Consider the following 19,194-nt stretch of genomic DNA (forward strand, 5'->3'; position numbering starts at 1 on the left):
GAAGGGGAGATGGGGAAGGTGGAGGGGGTGGGGAAGGATGCTTTCCTGGGGAGGTCTGTGACCAGTCCTGCAGAGATTAGTGCTGGGATCTGTGTGTGTGGTCTGTATTAACGACCTGGATGTGAAGGAAGGAGATATGACTCGTCAGTCTGCGGATGAGGTGAAAGTTGGTGACGTTGTGAACAGTGAGGAAGGTTGTCCAAGGCCACAGCAGGATGTCGATCGGATGGAAAGTTGGGCGGAGAGTTGGCGGATGGCAGTTAATCCTGACAAGTGTCAGGTGAAGCATTTCTAGAAGTCAGATTGTGGTGGGACATTTTCAGCAAATGGTGGGGTGCTAAGGAACGTTGGTGAACGGAGGGATCTTGGGGTTCATGTCCATAGTTTCCTGCAAGTGGCATCACAGGTGGACAGGGCAGTGAAGAAGGTTACGGCACGCTTGTTTTCATGTGTCAGGGCATAGAATACAGGAGCTGGGGTGTCGTGTTAAAGTTTTACAACATATCAGTTAGCAGGCACTTGGACAACTGCATGCAGTTCTGGTCACACACTGCAGGAGGAGGTGGCTGCAGTGGAGAGGGTGCAGAAGGGATTCCCCAGGACGTCAACTGGTTGGAGGACAGCATGGACAAGGTGGTCTGAAGGGCCTCTCCTGGTGCTCCATAAGCTCTGACTTCTCAGCACAACAGAAGCCAGTGTCCAGTAATTTGATTCACTGCCCACTCTGTGTGAAATTAAGAAACACCTGACACAGCCAAAGCCCAGATCAGACAGCTGTACTCCACGAACTTCACCTCTGCCGACGCTGTTCCAGCCCTGGTGTCTACACTACACCGTGGGACACTGCCCAGGTACATCCTGGGTGGCAAATGTTGTTCCTTTGTTCAAGAAAGGGAGTAGGGATAACCCTGGGAATTACAGACCAGTGAGTCTTACTTCAGTGGTGGGCAAATTACTGGAGAAGATTCTTAGAGACAGGATTTATGGGCATTTGGAGAAGCATAGGCTGATTAGGGACAGTCAGCATGGCTTTGTGAGGGGCAGGTCGTGCCTCACGAGCCTGACTGAATTCTTTGAGGATGTGACAAAGCACATTGATGAAGGTAGAGCAGTGGATGTGGTGTACATGGATTTTAGTAAGACATTTTATAAGGTTCCTCGTGGAAGGCTTATTCAGAAAGTCAGGAGGTATGTGATCCAGGGAAACTTGGCTGTGTGGATTCAGAATTGGCTCACCCATAGTGGTGGTAGATGGAGCGTATTCTGCCTGGAGGTCGGCAACCAGTGGTGTTCCGCAGGGATCTGTTCTGGGACCCCTTCTCTTTGTGATTTTTATAAATGACTTGGATGAGGATGTGGAAGGATGGTTTTTTAAAAAAATTTTATTTACAGCGTGGTAACAGGCCCTTCCGGCCCAACGAGTCCGCGCCGCCCATTTTAAACCCATATTAACCTACCTGTACGTCTTTGGAATGTGGGAGGAAACCGGAGCACCCGGAGGAAACCCACACAGACCCGGGGAGAACATACAAACTCCTTACGGACAGCGACGGGAATCGAACCACGATCGCTGGCGCTGTAATAGCGTTGCGCTAACCACTACGCTACCGTGCCGCAGATGACATGAAGGTTGGTGGTGTAGTGCATAGTGTAGACGGTTGCTGGAGGTTGCAACAGGATATTGATAGGATGCAGAGCTGAGCTGAGAAGTGGCAGATGGAGTTCAACCAGGATAAGTGTGAAGTGATACACTTTGGGAGATCAAATTTTAAGGCAGAATACAAGGTTAATGACTCTTAGCAGTGTGGAAGAACAGAGGGATCTTAGGGTCCATGTCCATAGATCCCTCAAGGTTGCCATGCAGGTCAATAGGGTTGTTAAGAAGGTGTATGGAGTGTTGGCCTTCATTAGTCGGGGTATTGAGTTCAAGAGCCGCGAGGTGATGTTGCAGCTCTATAGAACTCTGGTCAGACCACACTTGGAGTATTGTGTTCAGTTCTGGTCACTTCATTACAAGAAGGATGTGGAAGCTTTAGAGAGGGTGCAGAGGAGATTTACCAGGATGCTGCCTGGATTGCAGAGCATGTCTTATGAGGACAGGTTGAGCGAGCTGGAGCTTTTCTCTTTGGAGAGAAGGAGAATGAGAGGTGACTTGATAGAAGTGTACAAGATGATAAGAGGCATAGATCGAGTGGACAGTCAGAGACTTTTTCCCAGGGTGACAATGGCTAACACGAGGGGACATAATTTTAAGTTGATTGGAGGAAGGTATAAGGGGGATGTCAGGGGTACGTTTTTTCACACAGAGAGTGGTGGGTCGTGAATTGCACTGCCGGCAGAGGTTGTGGGGGCAGATACATTAGGGACATTTAAGAGACTTTTAGATAGACACATGAATGATAGAAATGGGGAGCTATATGGAGGGAGGGCAGCACATTCCAGGCACCCACCACTCTCTGTGTAAAAAAACTTGCCCCAGACATCTCCTTTAAACTTACCCCCTCTAATGGAATCTACCAATGAAATAGAGTGGTGCAAATGTGACGTTAATCAACTCAACCAGGAAGGTCATAACGAGGTTGATTGTCAAACAGAGTAGATTTAGGAGAAGAACATCAGTTTCTGGACAGAGGAAAGCAGGAAGGAAAATATCATCAGTCATGTAGCACTGAACACAAAATGCATTTGTACCGGTGACAGAGACTGGTCACACAAGAAAACTTGGTGTCTTTGAAAAGGAAGCAGGGTTGAATCGTTGAGTGACAAACTGAAATAACTTGGCAGATTGAAGTTCATCGCAAAAGATCAAACAGAAAAGAGAAAACACAGGGTGTGAGGTAGAAACTGTGTGTCCGAGAGGAAGAAAATCTGCATTTAACAGGACAACAGGAGGAAAACAGATTGCACTGTAGTCACTGAGAAACCAAGTCCCAAAGGTTCCAGGGTGAAGATTGTGACTATCACTTAAGTATTGCTCTTTGTACTGGGTGCAACCGATCTAATAATGTTGCTGTTCTTATAACTAATATAGCTGTGCCCAGTGTGTTTTGCTCTCATCACAAGCGCAGAGCTTCAATTGGATGAAATTAAATGTGGAAAGGGGAGAACGACAAATGTCGAAGGCTTTGATGAATCAAATGCTTATCAAATGTCAAACCAAATGCCTGGGAGAAAGAGGGAGAAAGTGTGTGTGTGTGTGTGTGTGTGTGTTTGTGTGTGTGTGTGTGTGTGTGTGTGTGTGTGAGAGAGAGAGAGCCGGCCTGGGGGGAGCTGGTCTGGAGGAAGCTGTCTGAGGGAAGCTGGCCTGGGGGGAGTGGCCTGGGGGGGAGTCAGCCCTGCCGTGGGAAGCTGCAGACCAGCGGGCAGGGGGCTGACCCATCTCGGGAATTGTCTGGGAGGCGGCAGTACCACTGCTGGCCTGTAGGGGCTGCCACAGTCAAAGATCAGAGCACAGGAAAAGGCCATTCAGCCCCTTGTCCGTGCTGCCCACCTGGCACCTGTCCAAAGCCGCTCTTCATCACAACTGGATCCGCAGCATTTCATGTCCTGACGATCCTTGTGCTCATCTTAAATGTTGCTAGAGTCTCTGCCTCCACCACCCCCTCACAAGAACACAGGAGCCAGAGTAGGCCACTCGGCCCCTCAAACCTACCCCGCCATTCAATATGATCATGACTGATCTACACTGGCCTCAACTCCTCTTCTGTGCCAGTTCCTCAGAACCCTCAATTCCTCAATCTTTCAAATATTTATCTATCTCCACCTTAAATATATCCAATGATCCGGTCTCCACCACCCTCAGGGGCAGAGATTGACCTGCATCTGAGAGAAGACATTCCTACACACCTCAGTTCTCCCACTGGTGAAAACATTCCAACATCACCGTCAGGTGCACATAGGACCTGGTGTGTTTGAATGTCACTCCTCATTCTTTGAACTCTACAGAGCACAGGCCCAAACTGTCCAACTTCTCCTGACAGGACAGCCCTCCCATCCCAGGAGTTACCCTGGGAATCTCCTTCATTGTCTCCAAAGCTACTGGATCTTTTTTTGGATAAGGGAACCAAAACTGTGCCCGGTATTCCAGGTGTGGCCTCACCTACACCCTGTACACCTGGAACACAACATCCCTGTTCTCAAACTCCAAGCTTTTCGTAATAAAGGACAACATGTCGTTCGCCTTCTTAACTACTGTTGGACCTGCCTGCTAACTTTTTGTGTTTCACGCACAATCCAGTGCTTGATCCTTCTCCGTACTTGTCAATTCAAGTGCTCGTCCAAATGATCCTTAAATGTTGTGAAGTCCCTGCCTCCACCCCCCCTCAGGCAGTGAGTTCCGATTCCAACCCCCCCCCCCCACCACCCCCGGTGAAAAGTTCCTCCGATCCTCTCTAAACCTCTTATCCCTCAAACTGGTGTCCTCCAGCTTTCGACACCTCTGCCGTGGGGAAAATGTTTCCTACTATCTACGTTATCTATTCTCATAACTTTGCACATTTCTATCAGGATCCCCCCCAGCCTCAAACAGCTCCAACCGCCCCGGACTCTCCCCATAACAGCAACATCCTGGGAGTCTCCTCTGCACCCTCTCCAGTGCAGTCACCTCCTTCCTGCAGCACAGTGAACAGAACTGCACACAACAGTCTTACAAATGTTTTACAAAGTTGTACCAGAACCTCCCTGCTCTTACAAACTAAGAGGGAAAAATAAATCAGCCATGATGGAATGACAGAGCAGACTCGATGGGCCGAGTGGCCTAATTCTGCTCCTGTGCTATTGGTCGTACAGACTGTGCCCTGGCTCATGAAGCAAGTATCCCACACACTTTCTGCACTGTGCTGCCACCTTCAGGTATCCTTGTACACTGAGTCCCTCTGTTCCTCGATCCTGCCTTGGTTCCAACCATTGTGTATCCTGGCCTTGTCAGTGCTCCCAACATACATTTCCTCATGTTTATGGGAGGCTGCAGTTCCCACGGCGTCTGAGGACATTCAGTGCATCAGATCAAAGAACTGGGAAAGACACAAAGACAAGTTAGTTGTAAATTGTAGATTAGGTGTGGGGGAGGAATGGATGTGAACACCTGTGATTGGCTGAAGTTAGGGTTGCCACGGGGATAAGTTGTGATTGATGGTTTAAAGGGGCAGAGAATGAGAATACAAATAAAGGAGTGTGAAATGTTGCGAAATGCAGGGCTGTCGGACATGCCCAGTTGGTCAAACTGTGCTAACAGAGTCATAGAGTCATACAGCACAGAAACAGGGCCTTCGGCCCAACTGATCTGTGCCGACCAAGATGCCCCATCTAAGTTGTCCCATTTGCCAGCGTTTGGCCCATAACCATCTAAACCTTTCCCATCCATGTACCTGTCTAACTGTCTAAGTTGTTATTGTAGCTGCCTCAACCACTTCCTCTGGCAGTTTAGTCCACATACATACCACCCTGTGTGTAAAAAAAGTTGCCGCTCAAGTTCCTATTAAAACTCTCGCCTCTCATCTTAAACCTGTGCCCTCTAGTTGTTGATTCCCCAACCCTGGGAAAAAGACTGAGTGCATTCACCCGGTATATGCCCCCCATGATTTTATACACCTCTATAAGATCACCTCTATAAATCTCCTACGCTCTAAGGAATAAAGTCCTGGCCTGTTGAACCTCTCCCTATGACTCAGCCCCTCAAGTCCTGGCAACATCCTGTCGATCTTTTCTGCACCCTCTCCAGTTTAATAACGTCACCCTGCCATAGGAAAGATCAAAACTGAACACAATAATCCAAGTGCGGCCTCACCAGTGTCCTGTACAATCGCACCATGACCTCCCAACTTTTATATTCAATGCCCTGACTTATGAAGGCCAGTGTGCCAAAAGCCTTCTTTACCACCCTGTCTCCACTTTCAGTGAACCATGTACTTGTACTCCAAGGTCCCTCTGTTCTACAACACTCCCCAGGGCCCTGCTGTTCACTGTGAAAGTCCTACCTGGATTTGACTTTCCAAAATGCAACACTTCTCACTTATCCAAATTAAACTCCATTTGCCATTCCGCAGTCCACTTACTTAATTGATCAAGATCCCCCCCACGTAATTTTTGATAACCTTCTTCATTGTCCACTATACCACCTATTTTAGTGTCATCTGCAAACTTATTAACCATGTGTTGTACATTCTTATCCAAATCATTGATATTGATGACAAACAACAATGGACCCAGCACTGACTCCTGAGACACGTCACTAGTCACGGGCCTCCAGTCCGAGAAACAACCTTGCACCATCACCCTCTGCTTTCTACCATTGAGCCAGTTGTTTATCCAATTAGCCAGCTCTCCCTGGATCCCATGTGATCTAACCTTCCATAGCAACCTACCACGTGGAACCTTATCCAAGGCCTTACTGAAGTCCATATAAACTACATCTACTGCCCTGCCCTCAGCAACTTTCTTCGTCACATCTTCAAAAAACTCAATGAAGTTCGTAGGACATGATCTCCCGTGCACAAAGCCATGGTGACTATGCCTAATCAACCCGTCTTTCCAGATGTACGTACATCTTATCCTTCAGAATCCTCTCCAGTAACTTCCCCACCACAGATGTTAGACTTACTGGTCTATAGTTCCCAGGTTTTTCTTTGCTGCCCTTCTTCAATAAAGGCACAACATTCGCTACCCTCCAGTCTTCAGGAACCTCACCCATGGCTAATGATGATGCAAATATCTCAGTCAGGTCTCCTGCAAATTCTTCTCTGTCCTCTCACAATGTTCTTGGATATACCTGGTCAGGCCCTGGAGATTTGTCTACCTTCATTCCTTTCAAGACATCCAGCACCTCCTCTACTGTAATGTGGCCTATCCCCAACACCTCCCCGTTTACTTTTCCTAGTTCCAAAGTCTTCATGTCTTTCTCCTCGATAAAAACAGAGGAGAAATATCCATTAAGGACTTTGCCCATCTGCGGCTACACACAAAGATCTCCCGTTTGGTCTTTGAGGGGCCCTATTCTCTCTCTGGTTATTTTCCTCGATATAAAGTCTCTCTGGATTTTCCTTAATCTTCTCTGCCAAACTTATTTCATGACCCCTTTTTACCCTCCTGATTTCCTTCTTGAGTACACTTCTGCATCCCTTATACTCCTCCAGGGATTCACTTGATCCCAGCTGTCTGTACCTGACCCATGCCTCCTCCTCTATCCTGGCCAGGGCCTCAATATCCCTCATCATCCAAGATTCCCTACCCCTACCAGCCTTGCCCTTCACTCCAACAGGAAGATGCAGACCTTGAGCTCTCACTATCTCACCTTTAGAAGGCTCCCACTTGCCTGTGGTCCCTTTGCCCGCAAACAACCTAATCCAATCAACCTTTGCAAGCTCCTGTCTCATACCGTCAAAATTCACCTTGCCCCAATTTAGAACTTGAACCTGTGGACCAGTTCTGTACCTTTCCACAACTACTTTAAAACTAATAGAACTATGTTCACGGGTCCCAAAGTGCTCCTCCACTGTCACCTCAGTCACTTGCCCGGCCCTATTACCCAAGAGTAGGTCATGCTTTGCCCCCTCTCTAGTAGGGCCCTCTATATATTGCTCAAGGAAACTTTCCTGAACACACTTAACAAATTCCACCCCATCTAAGCTCTTAACAGTATGGCAGTTGTAGTTTATGTTAGGAAAGTTAAAATCCCCTATTATGACAACCGTATTATTCTTACAACTCTGTACATTCTCCATCCATATTTGTCCTCCTAATTCCTGTTGACTATTTGGGGGCCTATAGTCCAAGCCCAACAATGTGACCATCCCCTTCTCATTTCTCAGCTCCACCCATAAAGCCTCACTGGATGATGCTTCAGTAGTTTCACCTCGGACCTACTGCTGTGACTTTCCCCTTAATCAAGAATGCAAATCCCCCTCCCTTCTTTCCTCCGCCTCTCTCCTGGCTAAAGCACCTGTACCCCGGAATATTGAGCTGCCAGTGGGGAAAGAAAACCTGGAGTCGGAGGTTCCCACCTGCTTCAAAAGGGGATCAATTATACTGGTGCCCAAGTAGAGCAGGGTGAGCTGCCTCATTGACTATCGCCTGGTAGCACTCACATCTGCTGTGATGGCGTGCTTTGAGAGGTTGGTCATGGCTGGCATTAACTCCTGCCTGAGCAAGGACCTGGACCCACTGCAATTTGCCTACCGCCACAACAGGTCTACAGCGGACACAATCTCACTGGCTCTCCACTCTGCTTTCGAGCATCCAGACAACAGCAAAACATACATCAGGCTGTTGTTTATCGATTACAGCTCAGTATTCAACACCATCATCCCCTCGGTACTAATCAACAAGCTTCAAAACCTGGGCCTCTGTACCTCCCTCTGTAACTGGATCCTCGACTTCTTTATCGGGAGACCACAGTCAGTGCGGATTGGTAGTAACATCTCCTCCTCGCTGACAAACAACACAGGCGCACCTCAAGGATGCGTGGTTAGCTCAAGATTCTCTCTACACTCATGACTGTGTGGCTCGGCACAGCTCAAACGCCATCTATAAATTCACCGATGACACCGCTGTTGTTGGCAGAACCTCAGATGGCAAGGAGGTCACAAGATCACAAGACAAAGGAGCAGAAGCAGGCCATTCGGCCCATCGAGTCTGCTCCATGAGCTGAATTAAACTATTCCTATCTAGCCCCAATTTCCGGCCTTATCTCCATATCCCTTGATACCTTGACTAATTAGATACCTATCTATCTCCTCCTTAAACGCCTCCAATGATCTGGCCTCCACTGCTGTACGTGGCAAGGAATTCCATAATTTCACTACCCTCTGGCTAAAGAAATTTCTCCTCATCTCTGTTTTAAACCTGTACCCTCTAATTCTAAGATTGTGCCCTCTAGTCCTGGAGTCACCCACCAAGGGAAACAGCTTAACCACATCTACTCTGTCCAGTCCTTTCAACGTTCCAAATGTTTCTATGAGGTCCCCTCTCATTCTTCTGTACTCCAGTGAGTACAGTCCAAGAACCGACAAACGCTCATCATACGTAAGCCCTTTCATTCCGGGAATCATCCTCGTAAATCTTTTCTGAACCCTCTCCAACATCAGCACATCTTTCCTAAGATATGGGGCCCAAAACTGCGCACAATATTCCAAATGACGCCTCACTAGTGCCCCGAAGAGCCTCATCAACACTTCCCTACTTTTATACACTATACCTCTCGAAATGAATGCCAACATAGCATTTGCTTTCTTTACCACCGATCCGACCTGGTGGTTAACCTTTAGGGTATCCTGCACGAGTACCCCCAAGTCCCTTTGTACTTCTGTACTTTGAATTTTCTCCCCATCTAGATAATAATCTGCCCATTTATTTCTGTTCCCAAAGTGTACAACTGCACATTTCTCAACATTGAATCTCATCTGCCATTTCCTTGCTCATTTTCCTAAATTATCTAAGTCTCTCTACAACCTTCCTGTTTCTTCAATACTCCCTACTCCTCCACCTATCTTGGTGTCGTCTGCAAACTGAGCCACAAACCATTTACTCCATCATCCAAATCGTTAATGTACAGAGTAAAAAGAAGTGGCCCCAACACCGACCCCTGTGGATCACCACTAGTAACTGGTAGCCAACCAGAACAGGATCCTTTTATTCCCACCCTTTGCTTTCTGCCAACCAGCCAATGCTCCACCCATTCTGTTATCCTACCTGTAATCCTATGACCTCTCATTTTATTAATCAGCCTCTTACGTGGCACCTTGTCGAAGGCCTTTTGAAAGTCTGAATACACAACATCTACAGCCTCTCTCTTATCCACCCTTTCTGAGATTTCCTCAAAAAACTCCAATAGGTTGGTCAAGCAGGATCTTCCCTTCACGAAACCATGCTGACTTGGGCCTATCTTGCCTTGCACCTCTAGGTATTCCATAACCTCATCCTTGAGGATCGATTCCAATAACTTTCCCTGATGTCAGACTAATAGGTCTGTAATTTCCTTTATGCTGCCTCACACCCTTCTTATACAGCATACAGGAGTGAGATAGATCGGCTGGTCAAGTGGTGTCACAACAACCTTACACTCAATGTCAGCGAGACCAAGGAATTGATTGTGGACTTCAGGAAGAGGAAGTCAGGTGAACACACACAAGTCTTCATCGAGGGGTCAGCAGTGGAAAGGGTGAGCCGCTTTAAGTTCCTGGGCGGCAACATCTCAGCGGATCTGTCCTGGGCCCAACCCACTGATGCAATCAAAAAGAAGGCATGCGAATGGCTCTACTTCATTAGGAATTTGAGGAGATTCGGTATGTCACCAAAGATTCTTGCAAATTTATACAGATGCACAGTGGAGAACATTCTGACTGGTTGCATCACCGCCTGGTATGGAGACTCCAATGAGCTGGATCAAAAGAGACTGCAGGGGGTTGTAGACTCAGCCAGCTCCATCACGGGCACAACCCTCCCCACCACCGAGGACATCTTCAAGAGGTGGAACCTAAAGAAAGCAGAATCCATCACTAAGGACCCTCACCTTGCGGGACATGCCCTCTTCTCATTACTACCATCCGGGAGGAGGTACAGGAGCCTGAAGACCCACACTCAATGATTCAGGAACAGCTTCTTCCCCTCCACCATCAGATTTCTGAACGGTCCATGAACCCATGAACACTCCCTCATTATTCCTCGTTTGCACTATTTTGTTTTTGTGACTTATAGTAATGTTTATACACAATGAAAAACACTCTGATGCTGGAGGGGTGAGGAGAGAAAGGCAGAAAGTAGAAAAAAGAGAGAGGCTGGGAAAGGGAAGGAGAGAAGAACCATGGTGGGGGGGTGTGGGGATTACTTAAAGTGGGAGAATTCAATCACCCCCCTTCCCCACAACACCCCGTGCTTTGTCTCTCCTTCCCTTTCCTAGCCTATCTCTTTTATCTACCTTTTTTCTTTTTCTCCTTACTTTTTACTCATCTCCCAGTGGATCTGCTCTCCCCTCCTCCCCCGCACCTGCCCATCATTATCTCTTACCTGCATCTACCTATCACCATCTTGTGCCCACCCCACCTCCCCTCTTTTGCCCACCTATCACTGCTCTGCTTTTCCCTCATTATCCATCATCATCATCATGTTTTTAATCTAGATTCCAGCATCTGCAGTCCTTTATTTCTCCAGTAACTTTTATGCCTTGCATTGTAGCTGCCGCAAAACAACAAATTTCACGACATATGTCAGTGATAATAAACCTGATTCTGATTCCATTGTCACTGATGGATAAATCACAGCAGGAATGGCAAATTCTGGAGTTCCCTGAAGTTGTACCACTGGTGACCTGTGGGTGGAGCCTCTGTGGGAGGACTGCAGTACCGACAGTCGCCTATGGGTGGCGCCACTGAGAGAGGGCCGCAGTACCACTGATGACCTGTGGGTGGAGCCTCTGTGGGAGGACTGCAGTACCAACAGTCGCCTATGGGTGGAGCCACTATGGGAGGACTGCAGTACCACTGGTGACCTGTGGGTGGAGCCACTGAGATAGGCTGCAGTACCGACCGTCGCCTATGGGTGGAGCCACTGAGAGAGGGCTGCAGTACCACTGATGACTTGTGGGTGGAGCCTCTGTGGGAGGACTGCAGTACCAACAGTCGCCTATGGGTGGAGCCACTATGGGAGGACTGCAGTACCACTGGTGACCTGTGGGTGGAGCCACTGAGATAGGCTGCAGTACCGACCGTCGCCTATGGGTGGAGCCACTGAGAGAGGGCTGCAGTACCACTGATGACCTGTGGGTGGAGCCTCTGTGGGATGACTGCAGTACCAACAGTCGCCTATGGGTGGAGCCACTATGGGAGGACTGCAGTACCACTGGTGACCTGTGGGTGGAGCCACTGAGAGATGCTGCAGTACCGACAGTCGCCTATGGGTGGAGCCTCTGTTCACTGTTGTGACCGGAGTTGCCACACTCACTGACCGTGGGTGTCCGTGGTGTCAGTGCTGGGCAGTTCTGGACAGTGCTGGGCAGTTCTGGGTGGTGCCGGGTTGTACTGGGTTATACTGGGCAGTACTGGGTTGTCCTAGGTGGTACTGGGTAGTACTGGGTTGTCCTGTGTGCTACTGGGTTGAACTGGGCAGTAATGGGTTGAACTGGGTGGTACTGTGTTGAACTGGGCAGTACTGGGTTATCCTGGGTGCTACTGGGTTGTACTGGGCAGTACTGGCTAGTACTGGGTTCTACTGGGTGCTACTGGGCAGTACTGGGTTGAACTGGGCAGTACTGGGTTGAGTTGGGTGGTACTGAGTTGAGCTGGGCAGTACAGGGTTGAGCTGGGCCGTACTGGGTTGAGCTGGGCTGTACTGAGCAGTACTGGGTTGTACTGAGTTGTACTGTTTAACTGTCTTTTAAACAATGTAATTGTACCTGCCTCCACCACTTCCTCTGGCAGCTCGTTCCACACACCCACCCACTGTGTGAAAAAGTTGCCCCTCAGTTCACTTTGAAATCTTTCTCCTCTCACCTTGAGTCTGTGCCCTTGAGCTTTAGACTCCCCGACCCTGGGAAAAAGACTTGTGACCACCCACCTTATCAACTCCCCTCAGCCTCCTACTCTCCAGGGAATAAAGCCACAGCCTATTCAGCCTCTCCTTATAACTCAAGCCCTCCAGCCCAGGTGACAACCTCATGAATGTTTTCTGCACACTTTCCAGTGTAATGACATCCGTCCTATAGCTGGGTGACCAGAACTGTGCACAATGCTCCAAGTGTGGTCTCACCAATGACTTATTCAGTTGCAACATGACATCTCAAATTCTGTACTCAAAGCCCTGACTGATGAAGGCAAGAGTGCCAAATGCCTTCTTCACCACCCTGTCTACCTGTGTTGCACCTTTCGGGGAACTATGTTACCTGTACCCCTAGGTTCCTCTGTTCAACAACACTCCCCAGGGCCCTGCCATTCACTGTGTAAGTCCTGCCCTGGTTTAATTATCAAAATTCAACACTTGCACTTGTCCAAGTTAAATTCCATCTGTCATTCCTTGGCCACTTCCCCAGATCCTTAGATAAACTTCTTCACTGTCCACTACACCACTAATCTGTTGAAATCTTTTGTGATATTTATTAACGATTTAGATGAGGGGGTGGAAGGCTGGGTTAGCAAGTTTGCAAATGACACAAAGGTTGGTGGTGTTGTGGATAGTGTGGAGGGCTGTCAAAGCTTGCAGAGGGATATTGATAGGATGCAGAGCTGGGCTGACAAGTGGCAGATGGAGTTCAATCCGGAGAAGTGTGAGGTAGTACACTTTGGAAGGACAAACTCCAAGGCGGAGTACCAGGTAAATGGTAGGATTCTGGGCAGTGTGGAGGAGCAGAGGGATCTGGGGGTTCATATCCACAGATCACTGAAAGTCGCCTCACAGGTGGATAGGGTAGTTAAGAAAGCTTATGGGATGTTAGCTTTCATAAGTCGGGGGATCGAGTTTAAGAGCCGTGAAGTGATGATGCAGCTTTACAAAACTCTGGTTAGACCACACTTAGTACTCTTCTGTGTCCAGTTCTGGTCACCTCATTATAGGAAGGATGTGGAGACGTTGGAAAGGGTGCAGAGGAGATTTACCAGGATGCTGCCTGGATTAGAGAGTATGGATTATGAGGAGAGACTAAAGGGAGCTGGGGCTGTTCTCATTGCAGAGAAGGAGGATGAGGGGAGATGACAGAGGTGTACAAAATACTGAGAGGAATAGATAGAGTGGACAGCCAGCGCCTCTTTCCCAGGTCACCAATGCTCAATACAAGAGGACATGGCTTTAAGGTATTGGGTGGGAAGTTCAAGGGAGATGTCAGAGGGAGGTTTTTCACCCAGAGAGTGGTTGGTGCATGGAATGCGCTGCCTGGGGTGGTGGTGGAGGCTGATACGTTGGTCAAGTTCAAGAGATTGTTAGATAAGCATATGGAGGAATTTAAGATGGAGGGATATGTGGGAGGAAGGGGTTAAATAGTCTTAGGTGTGGTTTGAGGGCAGCACAACATGGTGGGCCGAAGGGCCTGTATTGTGCTTTATTGTTCTATGGTTCTATCTCTAAACTTACTAACCATGTTAACAATGTTGTCATCCAAATCGTTAATATAAATGACAAACAACAGTGACCCAGCACCGATCCCTGCAGTGCACCACTGGTCACAGGTCTCCTGTCTGAAACACAACCCTCCACTGCCACCCTCTGCCTCCTTCCACCAACCTAATTTTGTATCCAATTGGCTAGCTCACTCTGGATCCCATGTGATCTAAACTTCTGGACCAGCCTGCCACGCGGGACCTTGTCAACAGCCTTGTTGAAGTCCATGTAGACAATATCCACCACCCTGCCCTCGTCAATCCTCTTTGTTATCTCTTCAAAAAACTCAGTCAAATTTGTGAGACAATTTCTCACGCACAAAGCCGTGCTGTCTGTCCATAACAGTTCCCACCTTTCCAAATGCAGGTAGATTCTGCCACCTTTCCAAATGCAGGTAGATTCTGTCAGTCAGAATCCCCTCCAGTAACTTTCCCACCACTGACATTAGGCTCACTGGTGTCTGTAGTTTCCTGTATTGTCCTTGCAGCTCTTCTTAAATAAAAGCACAGCATTCGCTTCTTCTGGTCTTCTGGTACCTCACTGGTGGCTAGCAATGATGCAAACACAATTAGAAAGGTTCATGGGATGTTGGATTTTACTGCAAGGGATTTGGAGTATAAAAGTGGGGAGGTTGTTTATGCAACTTGACAGGACACCGATGAGACCACACCTGGAGTACAGTTTTGGTCTCCGCTTTTAAGGAGGGGTGTGCTTGCACTGGAGACAGTGGGAGCACAGAAACAGACCCTGTCAGCCCACCTCATCCATACCGACTGTGATGCTGATCTATGCTGGTCTCATTTGCCTGCATTAGGCCGATATCCCTCTGTGCCTTTCCTATCCAACTATCGATTAAAACACCTTTTAAACATTGTCATTGTTCCTGCCACTCCCACCTCCTCTGGCAACTCGTTCCAGACACCCACCACCCTCCCTGTGAAAAACTTACCCCTCAGATCTCCTGTAAATTTCTCCTCTCCCTCCTTAAACCTGAACCTTCCAGACTTCTCTGCCCTGGGAAAAAGTCTGACCACCCTATCTCTGTCCCTCATTATATTATAAACCTCAATAATTCACCCCTCAGTCTCCTATGTTCCAGTGAGAACTGACCCAGCCTCCCAATCTCTCCTTGTGCCCACAGCCCTCCATTCCAGGTGACATCCTGGTGAATGCCGGCACCTCCTTCCTCACTGTGGTGACCAGGGCTGTACACAATGTTCCCATTGTAGGAGGGTTCAGGGCCCCTGTCTACATGTACAATGTGTTGGGCTACAGATGCAAGGGGAAAAGTTGTTTTGTGCAGAGATGGTGATGTCTGCAAGGATAAACAGAGTCAGTTAAACCCTTCAGACCTAAAGGGTCTCAGATGGGCAGGAGCGGGAATGATCTGCAGGGTGACGGGGAATGAGCAGGAATGGCAATTGCATGACCCCACCAGGAGCCAACACTGGCTGCATCAGCTGAACCTGTTCCTTCCGCACTCGGGTACAGGACTGTTGTATTTAGGGCATTGGCAGCAGTTCAGAGGGGGTTCGTTAGACTGAGGCAAAAGAGTAGTGAGGTCATGGACTGTATCAGGATTACAGAAGAGGAAGTGATGGCTGTCTTGAGGTGAACTAAGGTGGATAAATCCCCAGAGCCTGACAACGTGTCCCCTCGGACCTTGTGGGAGACTGGTGCAGAAATTGCAGGGGCCCTGGCAGAGATATTTAAAATGTCCTTAGCCAGGGGTGAGGTGCTGGAGGACTGGAGGATAGCTAATGTTGTTCCGTTGTTCAAGAGAGGTTCCAAAAATAAGCCACAAACTTATAGGCCGGTAATCCTGACATCAGTTATTGGAAATTATTGGAAGATATTCTGAGGGACAGGATATAGAAGTATTTGGATAGACAGGGCCTGATTAGGGATGGTCAATGTAGCTTTGTGTGTGGTAGGTCATGTCTAACCAATCTTATCAAGTTTTTCAAGTAGGTTGATGAGGGAAAGGCGGTGGATGTTGTCTACATGGACTTTAGCAAGGCCTTTGACAAAGTCCCGCATGGGAGGCTGGTCCAGAAGGTTAAGTCACTTGGCATTCAGGATGAAGTAACCAATTGGATTCAACAATGGCTTAGCGGGAGAAGCCAGAGAGTGGTAGCATATGGTTGTCTCTCTGACTGAAGGCCTGTGACTAGTGGTGTGCCACAGGGATCGGTGCCGGGTCTGTTGCTGTTTATCATCTATATTAATGATTTAGATGATAATGTGGTAAACTGGATCAGCAAATTTGCGGATGGCACCAAGACTGGGGGCGTAGTGGACAGCGAGGAAGGCTGTCAAAGCTTAGAGCATGATCCTGACCAGCTGGGAAAATGGGTTTAACAATGGCTGATGGAATTTAATGCAGACACGTGTGAGGTGATGCACTTTGGGCGGATAAACCAGGGTAAGACTTACATAGTGAATGGTAGGGCTCTGAGGTGTACGGTAGAACAGAGGGACCTGGGAATACAGGTCAATAATTCCTTGAAAGTGGTGTCACAGGTAGATAGGGTCATAAAGAGAGCTTTTGGCACATTACCTTCATAGATCAGAGTATTTAGTACAGGAGTTGGGATGTTATATTCAAGTTGTACAAGACATTGGTGAGGCTGAATTTAGAGTATTGTGTGAAGTTCTGGTCACCTACCTACAGGAAAGATATCAATAAGCTTGAAAGAGTGCAGAGAAAATTTACACGGATGTTGCCTGGACTTGATGACCTGAGTGACAGGGAAAGGTTGAGCAGGTTAGGACTTTATTCCCTGGAGCGCAGGCGAATGAGGGGAGATCTCACAGAGGTATACAAAATTATGAGGGGTATCGATAGGGTGAATGCATGCAGGCTTTTGCTCCTCAGGTTGGGTGAGACTAGAACTACAGGTCATAGGTTTAGGGTGAAAGGTGAAATATTTAAGGGGAATCTGAGGGGGAACTTCTTCACTCAGAGGGTGATGCGAGTGTGGAACGAGCTGCCAGCGGAAGTGGTGGATGTGGGTTCAATTGTAACATTTAAGAGAAGTTTGAATGGGTACATGGATGGGAGGGGTTTGGAGGGATATGGTCCGGGTGCAGGTAGATGGGACTAGGCAGAAAACCAGGCCGGCATGGACTAGATGGGCCGAAGGGCCTGTTTCTGTCCTGTAGTGCTCTGACAGAATTTCTGAGCCCTTGGCAATGATCTTTGCATCCTCACTGGTGACAGGAGTAGTGCCAGATAATTGGAGGGTGGGAAATGTTATTCCTTTGTTCAAAAAGGGAGTAGAGATAACCCTAGGAATTATAGACCAGTGAGTCTTGTTCAGTGGTGGGCAAATTACTGGAGAAGATTCTTAGAGACAGGATTAATGAGCATTTGGAGAAGTATAGGCTGATTAGGGGCAGTCAGCATGGCTTTGTGAGGGGCAGGTCGTTCCTCACAAGCCTGATTGAATTCTTTGAGGATGTGACAAAGCACATTGATGAAGGTAGAGCAGTGGATGTGGTGTACATGGATTTCAGTAAGGCGTTTGATAAAGTTCCTCATGGAAGGCTCATTTAGAAAGTCAGGAGGCATGGGATCCAGGGAAACTTGGCTGTGTGCATTTAGAACTGGCTCGCACCATAGAGAAGACAGAGGGTGGTTTGTAGATGGAGCATATTCTGCCCGGAGGTTGGTGACCAGTGGTGTTCCACAAGGATCTGTTCTGGACCCCTGCTCCCTGTGATTTTTATAAATGACTTGGATGAGGATGTGGAAGGGTGGGTTAGTAAGTTTGCAGATGGCATGAAGGTTGGTGGTGTTGTGGATAGTGTAGAAGGTTGTTGAGGGTCACAATGGGACATTGATAGGAAAAGTGTGAAGTGATTCACTTTGGAAGATCGAATTTGAAGGCAGAATACAAGGTTAATAGCAGGATTCTTAGCAGTGTGGAGGAACAGAGGGATCTTGGGGTCCACGTCCATAGCTCCCTCAAAGTTGCCGCGCTGGTTGATAGGGTTGTTGAGAAGGTGCAATGGCATATTGACGTGTCTTAGTATTGCGTTCAAGAGCCACAAAGTAATGTTGCAGCTCTATCGAAACTCTGGTTAGACCACGGCTTGGAGTATTGTGTTCAGTTCTGGTCACCTCATTATAGGGAAGGATGTGGAAGCTTTAGAGAGGGTGCAGAGGAGATTTACCAGGATGTTGCCTGGATTGCAGAGCATGTCTTATGAGGACAGGTTGAGCGAGCTGGAGCTTTTCTCTTTGGAGAGAAGGAGGATGAGAGGTGATTTGATAGAGGTGTACAAGATGATAAGAGGCATAGATCGAGTGGACAGTCAGAGACTTTTTCCCAGGGCGACAATGGTTAACACAAGGGGACATAATTTTAAGGTGATTGGAGGAAAATATAAGGGGGATGTCAGGGGTTAGTTTTTTTACACAGAGAGTGGTGGGTGCGTGGAACACACTGCCGGCAGAGGTTGTGGGGCAGGTATATTAGGGACATTTAAGAGGCTCTTAGATAGACACATGAATGATAGAAAAATAGGGGGCTATGTGGGAGGGAAGGGTTATATAGATCTTAGAGCAGGATAAAATGTCGGCACAACATTGTGGGCCAAAGGGCCTGTATTGTGCTGTTCTATGTTCTACAACTAGTGTCTGCAATGGGTGGGCGTTGGACAGGCTGGGTCCGTATCCATTGGAGTGTAAAGGAGTGGGAGGACTGGAGAGAAATGCAAGGTGCTGAGGGATGGCACTGTGGTGGAGACAGAGAGGATGAAACTGGGGTCACAGAGTCACACAGTGCACCGACAGGCCCTTCAGCCCATCATTCCATGCTGGTCATCATGTTCCCACCCATACTAATCCTATCTTCCAGCCATCAGCTTCCACCCACTGTGACTCCAGTGCCCCATGGGGTCAGTGAAATGTAAAAACACAGGAGCTAGGGGAGGTCATTCAGCTCTTTGAGCTGGCTGCAGCATTCAGTGTGATCCTGACTGATCATCCAAATTCAGTCCACTGTTCCTGCCCATATCCCTCGACCACTTTCGATGTCACTCCATCTCAAATGTGTAATGATTCAGCCTCACTGCCTTCTGTGGAAGAGAAGTCTACAGGTTCATCACTCT

The sequence above is a fragment of the Pristis pectinata genome, chromosome 21 (genome assembly GCF_009764475.1).
Source record: "Pristis pectinata isolate sPriPec2 chromosome 21, sPriPec2.1.pri, whole genome shotgun sequence".
In the NCBI taxonomy this organism is placed as follows: Eukaryota; Metazoa; Chordata; class Chondrichthyes; order Rhinopristiformes; family Pristidae; genus Pristis; species Pristis pectinata.